The 12,833-nt window shown below is 31.8% G+C and overlaps 1 protein-coding gene across 10 annotated transcripts in view; it reads left to right on the plus strand.

The window, feature by feature from the left end:
* LOC139521196 (semaphorin-2A-like) overlaps positions 1-12,833 on the plus strand; it is a 92,633-nt gene that overhangs the window by 65,570 nt on the left and 14,230 nt on the right. The window lies entirely within an intron of this gene.

The raw sequence follows: 12,833 nt of genomic DNA on the forward strand, positions 1-12,833 counted from the left end.
TTTTTAGTAGCAATAAACAAAAGAACTATGTCAATTGGACATGCTTTGATACTATTTATGCACTTGAATTTTTACTTGATAACATTTTTGTTCGCTTTGGAGATTCCGTATATCGTCAAGTTATTGGAATTCCAATGGGGACTAACTGTGCACCACTTATTGCGGACCTGTTTTTGTATTGTTATGAGTTACAATTTATGACTAAAATTAGCAAAGACCCATCAAAACAACATTTGATACAAAAATTTAACAATACTTTTAGATATTTGGATGATATATTGGCACTAAATAATGACGACTTCAGTATGTATACTAAAGAAATTTATCCTGTAGAACTTACTTTAAATAAAGCTAATGATAACAATGACCACTGCCCTTTCCTCGATCTTGATATCTATATCATAAACGGGAAGCTTAATACAAAAATTTATGATAAAAGAGATGATTTTTCATTTCCTATTGTTAATTATCCATTTTTAGATGGTGACGTTCCCTTGTCACCATCTTATGGTGTTTATATATCTCAACTTGTACGATTCGCTCGTGTATGTAACAATGTATTAGATTTTAGCGAGAGAAATTTATGTATTACTGAAAAATTATTACACCAGGGTTTTCGATATCACAAACTGGTCAAAACATTTACTAAATTTTATCACCGGTATAAGGAAATAATTCGTAAATATAACTCAACATGCAGACATCTTATACGTTCAGGTATTTCACATCCAAAATTTTATGGAAATATTCTTTATAAAGCACAAAAATGTCAGTATTCTCCTCAGAAACTAACAAAACCTTTAAATAGACTTATTAAAAGGGGATATAGTTACGATACTGTTGTCAGGTCATTAAAGATTGCATATTTTGGCTTTAACATTGATTCACTGATAGGGTCTTTGCATCGGAACTAAACACATTTACTTCTAAAAAAAACAGTTGTTGGCATGACACGGGTTATGTTCTTCTCATATATTTTATGATGGTATGATACTAAACCCCTAACGGGAGGGATTGTACCTGATATTCATATGATGAAGACATAATCTTTCAATCAGTTTAATTGAGGTCTGGAGCTGGCATGTCAGTTAACTGCTAGTAGTCTGTTGTTATTTATGTATTATTGTCATTTTATTTATTTTCTTTTGTTACATCTTTTGACATCAGACTCGGACTTCTCTTGAACTGAATTTTAATGTGCGTATTGTTATTCTTTTACTTTTCTACATTGGCTAGAGGTATAGGGGGAGGGTTGAGATCTCATAAACATGTTTAACCCCGCCGCAATTTTGCGCCTGTCCCAAGTCAGGAGCCTCTGGCCTTTGTTAGTCTTGTATGATTTTAAATTTTAGTTTCTTGTGTATAATTCGGAGTTTAGTATGACGTCCATTATCACTGTACTATTATGCATATTTTAGGGGCCAGCTGAAGGACACCTACGGGTGCGGGAATTCTCGCTACATTGAAGACCCATTGGTTGCCTTCGGCTGTTGTTTGCTCTATGGTCGGGTGGTTGTCGCTTTGACATATTCACCATTTCCTTTCTCAATTTTATTTTGCATGCATTTCGAAAACCTTTATCTTTATTAGAATTGCAAAATTACTGGTGATTACATAAAACATATTTTACTTAGGGAAAGAGGTGAAGGTCACAGAATGACCTAAAAACAAATTGGAACACTTTGTAAAGTTGTGTTCTGTATCTACTGGATAGTAAACTTTGGTTTATAAGATCTTTGAATAATTCATGAACTCTGTATGAAATTTTAAAAGGGTTGTAGCTGATTACATATTTACAATGTATTTTTGAAACTGCTTTAAAAATGGAAATGCAGTTATTGCCCTTGAGAGAGAAAGAAATAGGTGATCTGGTCAAAAGAAAAAAGAAATAAATTACATAGTGTTTCAATAGGTAAAAGTCTAAAAGATGTTGATATCATAAACAATCATGCCTATCTGTCTAATCTTAAGAATAATGTATATACATCTGAAGGTCAACTTCTGTAAGATAAAGCTGTGTACTTCCTTTTGTTTGTAAAGTACTATAGGAATGGATATCATTATCTTATGAAATCAAAGAAAAGGAAATAGTTTTCTTTGTACCTGATATTACCATGGTTTCTCAAGTCTGATTGTTAAAGGCAGTAGTTGACTTGTGTTACGAGAACTTTCATTATAAAATTAATTATATTTTAAATAGTTTGCTCTTTTTGAAAGGAAAGTAACTCATATTCAAATACATTTTTATGCCCCACCTACGATAGTAGAGGGGCATTATGTTTTCTGGTCTGTGCCTCCGTTCGTTCGTCCGTCTGTGCGTCCGTCTGTGCGTCCGTTCGCTTCAGGTTAAAGTTTTTGGTCAAGGTAGTTTTTGAAGAAGTTGAAGTCCAATTAACTTGAAACTTAGTACACATGTTCCCCATGATATGATCTTTCTAATTTTAATGCCAAATTATAGTTTTGACTCCAATTTCGTGGTCCACTGAACATAGAAAATGATAGTGCGAAGTTCAGGTTAAAGTTTTTGGTCAAGGTAGTTTTTGATGAAGTTAAAGTTACATCAACTTGAAACTTAGTACACATGTTCCCTATGATATGATTTTTCTAATTTTAATTCCAAATTAAAGGTTTGACCCCAATTTTCACGGTCCACTGAACATAGAAAATGATAGTGCGAGTGGGGCATCCGTGTACTATGGACACATTCTTGTTTTAAGTGAACTTGCCCTCCTTTTAAGGGAAGTAACTCCTATTTAATTAAAATATTGGAAAGAAATTGCTCTCTTTGAAAGGGAAGTAAATCCTATTAAAAAAAGTCTAAATTCAACAAATGAATTCATCAAAGAACTGGATATAGAGAAAATAGCAAACCAAATAATAAACAAGCTCATATTGGTAAAGTATAGGATCTTACAAAGAGTGCAGAAAGCCCAATAAATCCAATTATCAAACATTTTATTAAAGTTAAAAAAAACCACCAAAAGTAATGGAAAAATATTAAAAGAACTACCATGAAGACACAAATGAGATATACAATGAAGATTTGGATAGGCCCAATAAAACATAGCAAGGTTAGTCAGTTGATCAGCTCTATAATTTCCTTCATACAAAGATTATAAATCCTATTAACTTTGTTACCAGCACACCCTGAAAACTATGTGTTGTAATATAGTAATAATCATGTGCTGTTCTGATCAAAATATATAATTAATGATAGAAACACACTCCATTAAACATATTTAAAGAATATACTTATTATTAAATGAACATTTTCTTCATTTAAAGGAGAATGCAGAAATTTGGCATTTGATCACATTTTAATATATTGTTTATAGATTCAGTTATAATAAACAAATACTGTTTATCAATGATTTGTATGACCAGCTGTGAACACCACTAGTTCTGATCTTAATTATCAACCTCATTCTACCATAATCAATATCATAACAAAAAACATGCAGTGAAGATACAGATGGAATAGGTCAGATGGTCTCAGTACAATGGCTAATGCACATTACAGTGAACACTTCTGAACTTTAACTCCCTTTGTTGCAATAAAATAGTTAAAATATGTATGGGCTTTGGTCATTGCTGAAGGTCGTACAGTGACCTATAGTTGTTAATTTCTTTTTCATTTGGTCTCTTGTTGTCTCATTGGCAATCAAACCAAGTCTTCCTTTTTATATTGAGTAAGGACAGTGATCTTATATTTTATTTTTATCCAACACCTAGGGGCATTATAGTTTTAGGTCTGTGCGTCCCTTCGTTTATCTGTCCCTTAGTCCCTCTGTCCAGCTTCAGGTTCGAGTTTTTGATCAAGGTAGTTTTTGATAAAGTTAAATTCCAGTCAACTTGAAACTTAGTACACATGCTCCCTATGATATGATCTTTCTAATTTTAATGCTAAATTTGAGTTCTTACCCCAAATTCCATTTAACACTGAACATAGAAAATGAGAGTGAGAGTGGGGCATCTATGTACAGTACTATTGACACATTCTTGTTCTGTATATATACATTTTTACAAGTCATTTGAATGTTTATATTGCAATTGCTTACTAAAATAACCCTGAACATATTATTGTTTTCAATTACTGAATTCAAACCAGACTTTGTAAGAAACATTTGCCTTATATTTGATTGTTAGCATACAAGAGTCATTATCAAGGGTTGTTATTGAAGTGATGTTAATCTTAATCTCTCACTGGGAATGTACTTGTGAAATCTTTAAAAAGGGGTGTGTCAGTCTCAAATAGATAGCCCTCTTTTGTTCCGGATTATAGAAATTACATAACCTGTATAGCGTAACAAGCAGAGAATGATATTTAACAAGATAGGAACAAATCTTAAGAGGCATTCAAAAGTCAGGTTTAAGAATTGTGTATACATGTATCTTATATCAAAACAAGTTAAGTGTTGTGAACTAGGCCAAATACTACATGTAAAAAGAGATTTCTATTGGTTTTTGATGTCTTACTTTCAAGTAAGATATGAGGAGTCTTTGATTGAAGTATGTTACCCGTAATAGACAAATGACCTAAATATTTTGGCATAGAAGTTTATTCCATGTTCTTCAAAATGTCACACTGAAATATAAATACTGAATAATAAAGTTCTTATTAAACATTCATATGTTATGTTAAAGAAGGACGAAAGATACCAGAGGGACAGTCAAACTCATAAATCGAAAATAAACTGACAACGCAAGTAACTTAGACAAGTCCAGATTTTCAGATGGAGTTTTGTAATATTAGTGATTAAGATGAGGTATGTTAGAAGCCTTGGATCCTCTGAATACAAAACAGAAATTAGGCCAGTATGTCAGACTAGTTGATCAAAATGACCATGTGACTTACTGATTTTGATCAGAATTTTCCCTGCAAGCCTACCCCATCTGATTAATGTATGATCTTTATGTTCTATCTTCACTAGAACTAATGGTTTTCTGACAGGTTATCAGATTTGATGTCAGTCTATAAGTGGAATATTGTCTTGATTCTCAGTCAGTATATTAGATGTTACTCTAAAATTGAGAATGGAAATGGGAAATATGTCATAGAGACAACAACCCGACCAAAGAGCAGATGTTTTGTTTGTAGTATGCCCAATTTCTATAGTGGTAGGATTTCTCACAATTGTTTGATTTGTCTGGGTAAGGGAACTATTTAAAATAAAGCAGCGAGAATAAGCTACAAAAATATCGTTCAAATCTTGACATAGTTTTGATCCAATGTCTGCTCGTAAAATAGTACTCTGCTTGTTTACTGCTATAAATATACAATGGGAAATATACAAATCAGCACATATTCCTACTTGACTTATTTTTAATGAAATACAAGCATTTGATATTGTTTTGTTTTCCTGCACACCTGTTATACAGGCAAATATGTATATGATATGGTGTAATAACATAAATGGTACAAATTTTACTGCACCAGATGTGTACTCCAGATGCTTGAGGCCAATATTACATCTATGGTTTGAATATCCCAAACCTTGAATACTTTTTAATGTTGAAGAGAATTTGCTAAATATGTTGTCTATGTAAATTATATTTAAGTTTTTGCTTTGATAGGCATCCTATCAGAGGGAGAACAAAATTATTAATCCCTAAGGTCTGGGACATATGAAAACTAGCCCAAGTATTAGGAGTGTTTTATATTGTACCAGAGAAATATACAATTTAGTATACATGTCTCTGTTTGTATCTTTAGTCCAAAAAAAACTGTAACAGGATTGTTGATAAAATTTCAAAAAATGTAGGACCAATTTGACCTTAGACTATTTTTAGGAGACATTATTCATCAAATTACAACTGTTACATCCACATCTACAATAAAAGACATGTTCACTGTTAGTAGACAATACAATAAGAATAGAAGAGTGGTGTTTTATTGTCATGCTTTTGGTAATGGCTGTCTGCAGTTAATGTTTAAGCAATAGTTTAATGGTACATTGATGTGTTTTCTGTCCTCACGCTGCATCACAACCATGTGAGAGGAATGTCTACCATTATGTATTGTCAGTTCTATGAGGTGGCAAAAAAAAACACATTTGCTGAATAACAATCAGCTGTGTAAGAAATTCAGCATCGTCTCAAGGGGAGTGATGTCATTGATTTCATAAGGTCCAATAAGACACAAAATGGATCTTATTTCCCAGGAATTTGTCTTAGAAACATCATGAAGAGATAGTTATCCCCTAGACAGGAATGTTGATATTTGCCAGAGATAATAGAGTTTTTTTGTTATAGATCATGAAAAAGATGACAGATTTGTAATTGATTAGGGACTGTCATGCACAAACATTGCTTAGTACAAAGATCTTAACTGTTTGTCATCTTTGGATTATTTATTCATTGTGGTAGGTCTTTTATTGATCACATGGTTTAACTTCACTGATCACATCGATTTCCAATACAATTTTATGGTTTTCGCTTTTTTAAGAAAATTCCCCCTTTTTTAAAGAGAGAATAAAAGGAAATTCTGCTTGACTGAGATTATAGTTGATACATAAAATATTTGCTGAAAAACCCACTTTATGTAGTGAAGTTAACTGTTAGTTAAAATTGGATAATAAAACCACATTTATCGTATTAAAACCATATTCTGATTTTTATGACAAATTAGAACATGCAGTTTTATTATTACATGTACAGTGTCAATTTAAACACAAATCAGACACACCCTAAACTATAACAACCAGACCAACTATTCCTCATGTGATATATGTTAATTCCACTCTGCTTTTATAAACAATTTGATTTCTGTGTATATAGAATAATTATATAATTTGTCAAAATAATTTAGGTTGTATAAATTGTATAAATTGTTAGTTTTTGAAAGTCCTTGAAAACAGAACATGGTTAGACATAAACATATAGAGCTCTCCTATAATGAAGATTGTTTCCTACTGACATGGTGCACCAGATGGGGTAATAAATTTAGGTGTAAAACATAAAGAGAACATGTAGATAAGAACCTAGGTGTTTTCTATACATGAAGTCTTTTCCTGACTGATATAAACTTGCTACAAGTCCCTTTCATCTTTTCCTGACTGATATAAACTTGCTACAAGTCCCTTTCATCTTTTCCTGACTGAAATAAACTTGCTACAAGTCCCTGTCATCTCTTCCTGACTGATATAAACTTGCAACAAGTCCCTTTCATCTTTTCCTGACTGATATAGATAGACTTGCTACAAGTCCCTTTCATCTCTTCCTGACTGATATAGACTTGCTACAAGTCCCTTTCATCTCTTCCTGACTGATATAAACTTGCAACAAGTCCCTTTCATCTTTTCCTGACTGATATAGATAGACTTGCTACAAGTCCCTTTCATCTCTTCCTGACTGATATAGACTTGCTACAAGTCCCTTTCATCTCTTCCTGACTGATATAGACTTGCTACAAGTCCCTTTCGTCTCTTTCTGACTGATATAGACTTGCTACAAATCCCTTTCATCTCTTCCTGACTGATATAGACTTACTACAAGTCCCTTTCGTCTCTTTCTGACTGATATAGACCTGCTACAAGTCCCTTTCGTCTCTTCCTGACTGATAAAGACTTGCTACAAGTCCCTTTCATCTCTTCCTGACTGATATAGACTTGCTACAAGTCCCTTTCATCTGTATCCACAAATGATCTCTATACAAATTGATATGTTTAGTTTCCTACCTGTAGTCTTTTCCTGACTGATGACTTGCTATAAGTCCCTTTCATCTCTATCCACAAATGATCTCTATACAAACTGATATGTTTAGTTTCCTACATGTAGTCTTTTCCTGACTGATATAGACTTGCTACAAGTCCCTTTCATCTCTATCCACCAATGATCTCTATACAAACTGATATGTTTACGTACAACTACATTGATGGCCCAATGATACTGATTCCTCTAGGTATAATGGCAAACTCATGGTTATAGCAGCTTGTTTGTTAAAGGAGTCGAAAAGAAATCAAAACCTAATAGGTCTGTGTGAGCCAAGGCTTCTTCCCTGTGTTGAAGGCCATACTTATGATAGTTTACTTTTTTCACATTGTGACTTGGATGAAGAGTTCTCTCATTGGCACATATGCCACATCTTCTTTTATCTATAGATACAAATAGGAATGGATGGCATTCCTTCAGGCTTGATTGTTTTTAGCTATGTTGTTCTCTTGGTATCAGTTTGTCTTAACATTTTACCTTTGCATACCTTAGGCTTTGACCATTCATCCAGTGATCCCTTTAAACCAAGCATTAGTATGTCTCATTTCTATTAGATAAATATTTTGATTTTTTGCAAACAAACTTGCATTTTGTTTTGATTTTAAGAACAAGTTATATTGATTCTGTTCAAGCCACTAAAACTCTATTCTCATTACCAAATCTATGAGACCAGAACTTTATGGAAGCCATTGGAAATAAATAATTACATTTTAATCAAGCATGTAATTTTTATCAGGGTTTTCCCACAAAACAGATGTGTAAATAACAGACAGGTATCATGTAAAATTCGATCATACTGGGGGGCTATCTCGTGTTAGCGAAGGCTATCTAGTGTTAGCCATCAGAGATCAAAGACAAAATCAGACCATTTCTTGTTCTGATTTGATAAAAGTTTGAAAACAGTAAAACTTCTGATTAGTGAATGATAAATTAGTATTCTTAGTAAAACAGCTATTGCTAAAAATACCTGTTAGAATGCTAACCAATTGTGAGAAAAAAATCATAGATATAAGAAGATGTGGTATGAGTTCCAGACAACTTTCGGTCTCCACCCAAGTCATAATGTCATCCAAGGAATTGTGACAAAAAAGAGAAACGAACTTATTGTAATGATTTACTTTTATAAATTGTGACTTGGTCCAGGAGAGTATGTATATTAAAGGAAATAAAACTATTTCTAAACATCAAAAAGATTCAGGTCCAAACTAAAAGCGTTCCTAAAGACTGTTCAGTTAATGATACATGTCACTAAAGATGTACAATTTTCTGAGTACAGGTGGCAGGTGTAAAAAAAAAAGCTAAATATTTATAACACTAATTAACTTTTTTCTCTAAAGACTAGATACAATCTTTTGGCAAGTTGTTTTTTTAAGGATTCTCCATCTATTTGAAATAAGGAAGATTATTATATGGGTGGAGTTTCCTAAACATTATAAGACCTTTGATTGCTACACAGTATTTCAATTGCTGAACATGATTTCAGCATAATTAAAGCACCATGTTATAATTTACTAAACATATTTACAACTCATTATTTTTGTTGATCCTCAAACACATTGTTAAATTAGCACTCACATTAACTAATATACTGAAGTTATTATATGCCGTTTTTTCATTTTACTGAAATCGACTTTTACTTGATATATTATAATCCATACCTGTGTTAATGATAGCAGTTCATATGTGCAGCACCACTCAGCATATTTATGTGTTTCTTTACCTTTGCAAAACCATTTACTAATGAGTATGAAATTACTACAAAAATTGGTTTATGCTGAAATAAAGTAGTAAATTAGCAATTAAAGAAGGTGAAGTTATTTGATCTGGCTTAGAATGTAGCCGAGGGTTGAAGGTTCAAAGATTGGTCAGTCAGCACAACTCTCTTCCAGTTGCATCTTTTACATACAAAATTAAATTTAAAAGTGGTATGATACAAGCCTTTTTGAAATAATCTCGTTATCACCTTATCTCTGTTTTTGATAGACCTTATAATTGTACAATAATTATGTAGTCAACCTTGCAGGTAACTATGCAGTATAGTAGGGATATAATTAAATTTGATAAAACTATAATTTAATGTTTGATATGGCTTCTAAATAAAGCACAAGTGTTTTATAAAAAATAATGTTTAAAGAGTTCTACATGTAATACATTAGTAAAAACAATAGTTTTATTATCAGATCCATCTGAAAGTAGGAGGTTACTAAATTGATAAAAAAAAATCTATTTCCATTCCTAGAATTGACATTAATGAGAAAACCAAACTCACTGATCATCATGTTGAGAGATTGTCAAAATGATGATGTTTATCAAATCAGTCATACTACATGTATTTTTTTCATTTTTTGGTTTGATGTATAGAAAAGAAACATCTGGTCTTGAGATGTTACACACAGATACCTGACATTTCTATACAGATCTTAACTTCTGTATATATTTCTTGACTTCTGGGATAGATCTGAAAGTTTCATTTCATTGTAAACTAAAAACATAATCAAAAGTTATTTATTGTCTAAGAAGTATTCTTTCATTCAGTGAAAATATATTTTAACATTTAACATTTGTTTGTTGATACATAAAACAGTTTGCCAAGGGTGAAAATTTGAATAAATTCAATTGTACAAATAAAAGATGCCTATACATGCTTTGTTATCTTTTGTACTTCGAAAATCTCTTTTAAATTTGGCATAGTGGTTGTGCATGTTTAAGACCACATAGTATAAAAATATGCTCTTCAGTTTTCCATTTCATCAGAAAAGCTTAAACTACTTGTATTCTTAAGGTTGAATAGAATTGTTTTTAATTCTTTCAAGTAACTTGTTTCTAAGTAGATTGACTTCATTAGCATGTATATAGTCTACAAGCCTGTAATATATAGACAATCTTTGCGTGTCATTGTTGAAAACTCCAACAAAAAATCGATGAATTTTCAGTAACAGAAGACCATCTACATTAGAAGCATGAAAACATCCTAATGAAAAGGCTTAGAAACCTGAAATGTGTAGAATAATAAGTAGAATGCTGGAATAAATGCAAATTAACAATAAATGTCTAATTTGCTCAAAGAATTTGTTTTGAGACCAAACCAATATTGATTTAGGGTATTTATCAGCAGTTTTATTACACCCGTTGATAATATTTAATAGCCTAAAATACTGCTGGTGTTGTTGGAGAGTATACCTAGCTGATTATTTGCTAAATACTTGTAAAATATGACCACCTTATCATAATACCAGCTTGGACAGACTAACAGTAACATGATAATCGTAAAATAAATTTGATTTCTTATCATGGAACTTGTTGACAGTATCTCATTAAGATAGCTAGTTTAAATACTGACTATATTAGCATATTTGGTTATTGTATACTATCCAATGTTTGTTTAACCTCTGTTCCATCAGTTAGGAACGAAATTGTATCCAACTTTGAGAGAAACCTTTGATAACGGAATGTAGGTATGCCAAGAGGCATGTTGGCTTAAATTTCAGAACTTAACAAGTCATTTGTTCAAGTGACTTTTAAATTAATATTTTAGAAATGACTTCCCTGTCAGATCAATGCTTATATACATGTACTAAATATTATCACTTCAAGATTTAGGATTTCCTCTCTTCAATCCTTCAATTTCATTAGGTGTTTGCCATAACATATAAAATATAAAGATAATTGTCCCCTTTGTGGGGAACATAGCAATACCGGGTGTCTGTCTGTCAGGTCTCAGGAAGTTTAGTATTTTGTTTAGATAGGTCTTTTTCAAATTCATGTTTATTTATGCATCTTAACATAAACCACTTATCATCATAACAAGAAAATTGATGTATCTTGATTTATTAAAAAATATAGTAATAATCCATCTTGCTGAGTATTACCTTACAATTTTGTCTATGTTATTAGCAATTTAAAACAAAATGTCCTGTGTTTTCAGCATGATAATAAAGATTTGCCCATTAGTTAGACAGTTTTATTATGAAATACTATTTCCTGAGATTGTTACACCCTAGAAACGTGCAACTTACAGTATACCTAAGGTTATTTATTCATGGGTTGTGACCATTAGCAATTCCTTTGAAAACCAATTTGTTTTGAATAAGTCTATGAACCATAGTTAACAGTAAATATTATGCTTGATGGAAAAATGTGGGATAAATCTTAATCTAAAAGTTGTAAGTTTTTCTGAGGCTGTTATTTCAGTCTGTTCTGGTATGTGGTTAAGTTTTTTGTCAATTTGTTGACATTGAAACCACTGAGAACTCTGTTGATTGAAAATCCATACTAATTTGTTGACAGGAATTTTCTAAAAGCATTCTAAGAAAATATTTTTAGAGGGAATAAAAATCAAAATTCCTGTCAACAGAGTTTGTCATCCACCCTAAATAGTTCAGTGTAGTTGACATATGATTGTTTATTTTGCCCTTACAATTAAAATATTTAAGTGTTTGCTAATTGTTTACATGCAACACCCAGTGTAACCAACTTGACTTATGTTATTTCAAAATAAACATACAGGAAATTGTTTCAAATTTTCAAAATTGAAAGAGTTGACATAAGAACTAAATTGTTCTAAGTATCTTTTGCAATTTTTGCAGTACTGGTACAATGTATTTCATTCAACTAAAATGCTAATTTATTGATAGAAAATCACTTTTATTTTGAAATGATTGCCAAAAAACAAGCACATTTTCATACAAATCAGAGCATCTTGAAATTTGGTACCAAGCTTCATATGGGCAAGATTTACCCTCCTGTAAAGATCTGTCTACTACATGTACTACCTGTAGGTTCCTTGTATTGATACATTTGAAACAAATCATAGCTCCTTGATATTTGGTACCAAGTTTTATATAAAGCCTAGTTGAAATCATATGCATATTTGAAAAAGGAGAAGCAGGGGTATACATTAGTGAGCAGTAACTTGCACAACAGCTTGAAGGTGGATTTTTTTTTTTTTGCAAACCTCTTGAGCTAGACTTCCCTTCAAAATGTTCAATATTGAAACAATATTTTAGACAGTCTAGGACTTCTATCATAGCAATGTTGTTGTTAAGTAGTTGTAATACAGTTCCCTATATACAGTGTAGGAGATATCCCCACTTGTATATATTTCTACATTTAATTAGTTAACC

Source organism: Mytilus edulis, chromosome 4, assembly GCF_963676685.1.
Source record: "Mytilus edulis chromosome 4, xbMytEdul2.2, whole genome shotgun sequence".
In the NCBI taxonomy this organism is placed as follows: Eukaryota; Metazoa; Mollusca; class Bivalvia; order Mytilida; family Mytilidae; genus Mytilus; species Mytilus edulis.